The sequence below is a fragment of the Rhamphochromis longiceps genome, linkage group LG6 (assembly GCF_057381845.1).
Source record: "Rhamphochromis longiceps isolate RC_006_pf linkage group LG6, R_longiceps_female_GT1.1, whole genome shotgun sequence".
Classification (NCBI taxonomy): Eukaryota; Metazoa; Chordata; class Actinopteri; order Cichliformes; family Cichlidae; genus Rhamphochromis; species Rhamphochromis longiceps.
This window is the reverse complement of record NC_140562.1, coordinates 23855615-23862487: the sequence shown is the minus strand read 5'-3', so window position 1 is coordinate 23862487 and position 6873 is coordinate 23855615. Positions and strand designations below refer to the sequence as shown.

Sequence of the window (6873 nt, the reverse complement as noted above, 5' to 3'; positions counted from 1 at the left end):
CAGCAAAAATTTTGACCTACAGCTCTACTATCACTTCCGACATAAATGAAGACAGAAAACTAAACAGCAGTGGCGTTTTTAGGCTTACTGAAGTTGGGCCAGCTGGTATTGTTGAAATCTCCCAATTCTTTTAATCTTTGGGCTGAAGGAAGGACAATACTCGGTGTATAAATGCTCAATCAACAATCATTTATTTCCATACAATCAACAATACAGAGCATTAGAACGTCCGGACGGGAGAGATGCTGCCAGAGGGTCAGGCACATGTCTCTCAAAGGGGTGGCGACATTCACAGACCTTTATAGCTTCTGGCAACCCCCCTTAGTCATAAAGCTACCTCTTCACATGTTTTTCTACTTCTTAGCGAGACTGGCTCCTGACCTTGCCTCCCTGTCTTTCTGCAAAGGTGGGGGTATAAAATGTGACTTATCTCTTCTAACCTAGACACAGAGTCTCCTCTCTCTTCATCCATCCATCCATCTTCATCCGCTTTGTCCGGGGCCGGGTCGCGGGGGCAGCAGCCTAAGCAAAGAGGCCCAGACCTCCCTCTCCCCAGCCACCTCCTCCAGCTTATCCGGGGGAATACCAAGGCGTTCCCAGGCCAGCCGAGAGATATAATCTCTCCAGCGTGTCCTGGGTCTGCCCCGGGGCCTCCTCCCGGTGGGACATGCCTGGAACACCTCACCCAGGAGGCGCCCAGGGGGCATCCTTGTCAGATGCCCGAACCACCTCAGCTGGCTCCTTTCGATGTGGAGCAGCAGCTGCTCTACTCTGAGCCCCTCCCGGATGGCCGAACTTCTCACCCTATCTCTAAGGGAGAGGCCAGCCACCCTTCACGAGATCGCGGATACAAGCGGCAGAAATGAGCTTCCTCTCTCTTCATGATTCAGCAATAAAACATGTCAAGAACCCACAGTGTGAGACATTCTCAGCAGATCAAGGATACAGAGTAATGCACATTTAACTAATAAACTAATATCCATCCATCCATTCGCTTCTGCTTGTCCTTTTCAGGGTCGCGGGGGGCGCTGGAGCCTATCCCAGCTGTCATAGGGCGAGAGGCGGGGTACACCCTGGACAGGTCGCCAGTCTGTCGCAGGGCATAAACTAATATGTGAATATGTTATGTTAACTCAAGAATATAATGAGAACTAGACTACATACACAGCATACCATCTAAACTAAAGGATAATATATATTCTACAGCTGTTAACCTAATTCAACTAGATTGACTACTGGTCATAAAATAACATGTGTTTTTACTACTTGGTCTCAACAGTATATAATGATGTGCTGTGGGTGGCTAGCTACACAGCTATGGTTAGCCTAGCATAAACACAGTGAAGCTGGAGCATGAATGCTAACTTTTTTCTACTCAATAAAAATCAACGTGAGGGTTCCTGATGGTTAGGGACTAATGTAATTGCATGGCAGGATGCTGTAAATGGGCCAAACTTCAGTGAGGAGAACAACTGCAATAAAAGGCTAGTCATTAAAAACACTGCTGCATGGGCTGGGCTGTAGTTACATCGTAACGTTTTAAAAACTGAGCTTTAAAATGAATAGTGATGAGAAAATCCGAGACAGGTCCACAGGGATCACTGACTTTTTTTAGGGGCTTCCTCAGATTAAACAAGATACAAGTGGCCACTTTCATGAGTAGATCATATAAGGCTTACATGATTTACTCATGAAAGTGGCCACTTTCGCATTACTTTCATACATTGTTTTAGTAAGTATCCAAAACATACAAGTTTCATTATATAATGTTTCAAGGGATCTTATATCTGTTTTCACACATATATGCTTTTCATACCAGTTTCACACAAGACAGACAAACTTTATAAAATTTCTATATATCTTTTCCATATGGGTTAACAAACATAGGTATCTATAAATATGCTACATATTCTGTGATGATGCATACTGAATTATTTGGTTGATTTGTGAGAAACTGCATGAACAAGGAGATGTTGTTTATATTGACTAGAATAATCTGTTCTTTTTTTTTAAAACTCTTTTTAAGACCGAGTCACTCAGAAATAAGCGGGGATTTTCAATAATCGTGTAAATAAATAAAAAACTCCCAGTGCAATTTAACATAGGTTTTTATTCATTGATTGTTCGTTTTCAATTCATCCTTTGTGGCAGTAATAGCTGTTGGTTAAGGAGCAGCTTATCGTATAGCAGCAAGAAGCAAAGCAAGGAGCGTTGAATTCTGCAGAAGTGCTGGATTCTGTAGAAAAGGTAGTAGCAGGGTAAGACGATTTAGGGAAGGCCCAGTAATCTGCAAGAAAATCAGTAATATATATTATTACATGTGATAATGCATTCTCTGGTGAATAACTTCTTAGAGATATGTAAATATCAGAGAGTCAAGTGTGTCTAATGTTCAAACCTAGAAAGACAAACATGAGACTCACCCCCTCCCTAGATGAAGAACGTGCATCGCGCTCGTGTGCTGAGTCGTCCTGTTTAAAAAAACATGCAAATGTATTGTTTGGATATGATAGGATAGGAGCACTGACACAGTCTCTGGTTACACAGTTACACACACAGTGCAAGATATATTCATATATTACAGATAACATCACTAGCACAGTCTTCAGGCATATTACACTTACAGGATTTGCCAGAGCAAGGCTCAGCAGGCATCCAAGCAGAAACACAACCTTGATCATGGTTTCAGTGATTTCACCTGTTAACAATATTTCAGATGAGATGTGGTCAAAACCATCTGCAATATCACCATTCAACCAACATTATACTGAAAACAGAGAAGCAATAAGAGATTGATGAGAAATGTTACCGTCAGGCCTTCACAACTTCAGCAGACTGTCTCAGAGATGTGGATGATTGTGGTAATGTTGTACTGACAGCAGAGCTTTTTATACACAGTTGCAAGAGATGATTTAATCTCATTTGCGTAACTGTTGGGAAACTCTAACTCTTAGAAAACATTCTCATCTTAACAAGGGTAAACACAATTGGGCAACAATCAGGGACACACCTGATTAATCTTTTTGCTGCAACACAGTGATGTGAGATTGACCAGGTATGAGTCACATACAAAACTAACTGTTGTTTGTGTATGTTCCGTTAAGTATAAATATTTACCCTTTAAAATGTAGGGGTAATGATCACCAGGTCCTATCTATCTATATATCTATCTTCTGGCTTTTTAGAAAATGTAAAGAAACTAGAAAATAATCAGGTGTTGTATATTACAACTGTGACCCAGCATTTTGTGTTATTTTATATTGTTGATTTCTTATGTTATTATTTTGTTAAAGTCATGTGCTATCCTTAAGTAATGGTATAGTTGACTTATTGTTTGAAAATTATGCTACTACATTCTGAGCTAAAACAAAAAAAAAGATCTCAAAAGGTGTATTTCGTGACATGGAAACAGTAGAATGAAGAAATGTATCCAAATCTACGTGGTCCTGTGTGAAAAGGTAATTACACCCTAAACCTAATAACTGGTTGTGCCACTTTTGACTCCAAGAAATTCAATCAAGCATTTGTGATAGCAGGCAATGAGTCTTTAACATCGCTGGGGGATGGGGGTTGGTGGTGATGTGTAGAGAGAAAAAAAAATCCAAACATTTTACAGAAAGTGATGTTCATGTGTGATTTAAATGTGGAGGATAAAGAAAGTACTCACCTCATATCAGCCGTGGTGAGAGCCACCATACTTTTCATACACATTGACAAACTGTAGAAAATTTCTAAGTATTGTATTACTTGTATTTGCATATTCAAGTAGTATCTGCATATATAATCACTTATAATAATACTTACAGGTTGAACTAGAGTGAGGCATGGGAAGCATCCAAGCAGAAATACCTTCAGCATGGTTTCACTTATTGTGGAACCAATAAGTGTTGAAAAAAAAAAAGACAATGAAGACAATAAAGATGTACTGAAATGACAGATTCAGCCAAGCAAATAAAAAATGATCTTTTACAATCGTTGCACAAGAAATACAGTTGTAGCTGAGGTAGAGCTGGGCGATATGAGATTTTTCCAAATCATGAAATGTTTTTTTCATTTCAGGCGATAACGATATATATCACGATATAAGCCAAATAACTATATTTGTGAGATTTAAATGTGCCGTTGCTCACAACACAGTGATGTGAGATTGACCAGGTATGAGTCACATACAAAACTAACTGTTGTTTGTATATGTTCCTTTAAGTATAATTGTCTACCCTTTAAAATGTAGGGGTAATGGTCACCAGGTTGTATCTATCTATATATCTATCTAATGAGATCTAATAACTGTCTGACGCCCTAAGAAAGAAGACTGTGGCCACTTATGAGTCTGGTAAGGGATTTAAAAAGATCTCAAAAGAATTTGACATCAGCCGTTCCACCATCTGGAAAAGTATTTACAAGTGGAGGACATTCAAAACAACTGTCACCATGCCCAGGTCTGGCCCTCCAAGCAAATTCACCCCCAGAGCAGACCGCAAGGTGCTCAAAGAAGTCATCAAAAAGCCTAAAATGTCATCACTGGAACTACAGGAGGCTCTGGCTGCTGTCGATGTGAAAGCGCATGACTCTACTATCAGAAAGACACTACACAAGTTTGACTTTCATGGGAGGTGTGCAAGGAGGAAACCTTTGCTCTCTAAGAGAAACATTAAGACCAGACTGAAGTTTGCCAGGACAAACGTAGACAAACGCCATGACTTCTGGAATAATGTTCTTTGGACAGATGAATCTAAAGTGGAATTATTTGGAACCAGAACAGTAGACATGTTTGGCATAAACCAAATACAGCCTTGCAAGAAAAGAACTTCATACCAACTGTGAAGCATGGAGGTGGCAGTATCATAGTTTGGGGGTGCTTATCTGAGGCACCACCTGGCCAGCTCACCATCATAGAATCCATCATGAAGTCTGCTGTGTGTGAGGAGTGGGGCAAACTTTCTTCTGATCGATGTCAGAGACTGGTAAAAGGCCACAAAAGGTGTCTCACTGAAGTTATATCAGCCAAAGGTGGCAACACTAGTTATTAGGGGGGGTAGAGTGTCCTAACTTTTTCCTCCATTAAAATACACAATTTTTGTTTTTTGTTTTTTTTGTTTTTTTGATGTGTAAATTATTATTATTATTATTATTATTATTATTATTATTTGGTTTTTATTTAATTGCAATTAAGTCACTTACTTTTCCAGTAATACATGAAAACATGATTGGACAGTGATATGTGAACATTTCTTAATAAAGAGCTGATAATTTAATGCGGTGCCCTTATTTTCTCACATGACTGTTGTAAAAGTACCAGACATACACGATGATTGTGCTCACTATTATTGCGTTTTCTTGACAGTTGTGAACTCAAGGAAAACAGTCTGTTCCAGTCGAGCTCTTTCTCCCCGCTCAACTCTGGCTTCACTATATAGAGAAATAGAAAGAGACTCCATCATCAGTCAATCACCACCACCTGTGGCTCACCCTCATCCTGGTACTGACCCCTTGAGTTCACTGCACCACTCCTCCCCTGCAGCTGCACAGGGACCACACCTCAGCCACAACTGTATTTCTTGTGTAACGATTTTAAAAGATCTTTTTTTTTTTTTGCTTGGATGAATCTGTCATTTCAGTACATCTTTATTGTCTTCATTATCTTTTTTTTTTTCAACACTTATTGGTTCCACAATAATATGCAAATACAAGTAATACAATACTTGGGAATTTTCTACAGATTGTCAACGTGTATGAAAAGCATGATGGCTCTCACCACGGCTGGTATGAGGTGAGTACTTTCTTTATCCTCCACATTTAAATCACACATGAACATCACTTTCTGTAAAACATTTGGATTTTTTTTTCTCTCTACACATCACCACCAACCCCCATCCCCCAGCGATGTTAAAGACTCATTGCCTGCTATCACAAATGCTTGATTGAATTTCTTCAATCAAGCAAGGGGGTGGGGCTAGGAGGAGGAGTTGGCCGTCCGACTGCGGTCTGGAGTGTGGGGCCTCCCTGCTGCTGCGGAGTCGGGGCGGTCTGCTTCTCCCCACCGCAGGGAAAAGGGTAACACCACCTGGGTCTGGGTGCAGTTTCCCCCTCCAGGGGCAAGGGTACCTAGACCCGGTTCTTAGAGTATGCTTGGGGAGTGTGATTGTGTGTACAGCGTCTCTCTATGTCTGTTTCCACGTTGGTTGAGTATGGAGTAATTGCTTATGAGAGCATGAGGGTGGGAATGGATGTTTGTATCTGTGTGTGCCTGTATGTCTGTTTCTATATGTCAGGTTGGGTATCAGACGCCACCTCTCTGGGGACATCTCAGGCCCTCCAAGGTTTGGAGGCCTATCTCCCCCCACCGCTTCCCCTGCCGGTGGCGGACGCCCTCAGACATCGGTGTGTTGGTGGTTCTTTGTGGCTGGGGATGGGCGTCCGGGGATGGGCGTCCGGGTACACACCGGCTCACTCCTTGGTGGCTCCTTATCGGGGTCTGGAGCCTGGGGCTCGCTCGGGCCACTTCGGGGTTGGAGTGCCCTCGGCCTCTCGGCCTGGGGCTCGGTCACTCTGGCACAGCTGGCCGTCGGCGGAGCTCACAGGCACGTCACTGCAACCCCCCTGGCTTATGCTCCGCGGCTGCTGAGTGACCCCTCATCTGGGACTCTCCTCAGCTCTTTCTGGGACAGTGGCGCGGCTGCCCCTCTGTTGGTCTTCCTTGGTCTCTTGTGTTCTGGGGGTCTCTGGATGTCTGGCGTTTTGATCTCCTCCATACCTGCTTCATGCCCTGGTGGACGGGGCTGTGCCCCCCCCACACCCTCTAGCAGATCATTACATGAAGGAACCTTTTAAACACAAGCGCGCTCATGCTCACAGGTGTACACACGGGGGATC

The 6873-nt window shown here is 42.5% G+C and overlaps 1 long non-coding RNA gene across 1 annotated transcript; it reads right to left on the bottom strand.

The window, feature by feature from the left end:
- Positions 1–2096: 2096 nt before the first annotated feature.
- LOC146668026 (uncharacterized) lies at positions 2097–2856 on the bottom strand. Its single transcript, XR_014911981.1, has 4 exons — positions 2810–2856; positions 2625–2698; positions 2424–2471; positions 2097–2287 (listed from the first exon to the last, which is right to left on the bottom strand). It is a non-coding gene; the product is annotated as an uncharacterized LOC146668026 (long non-coding RNA).
- Between the last annotated feature and the right edge of the window lie 4017 nt (positions 2857–6873).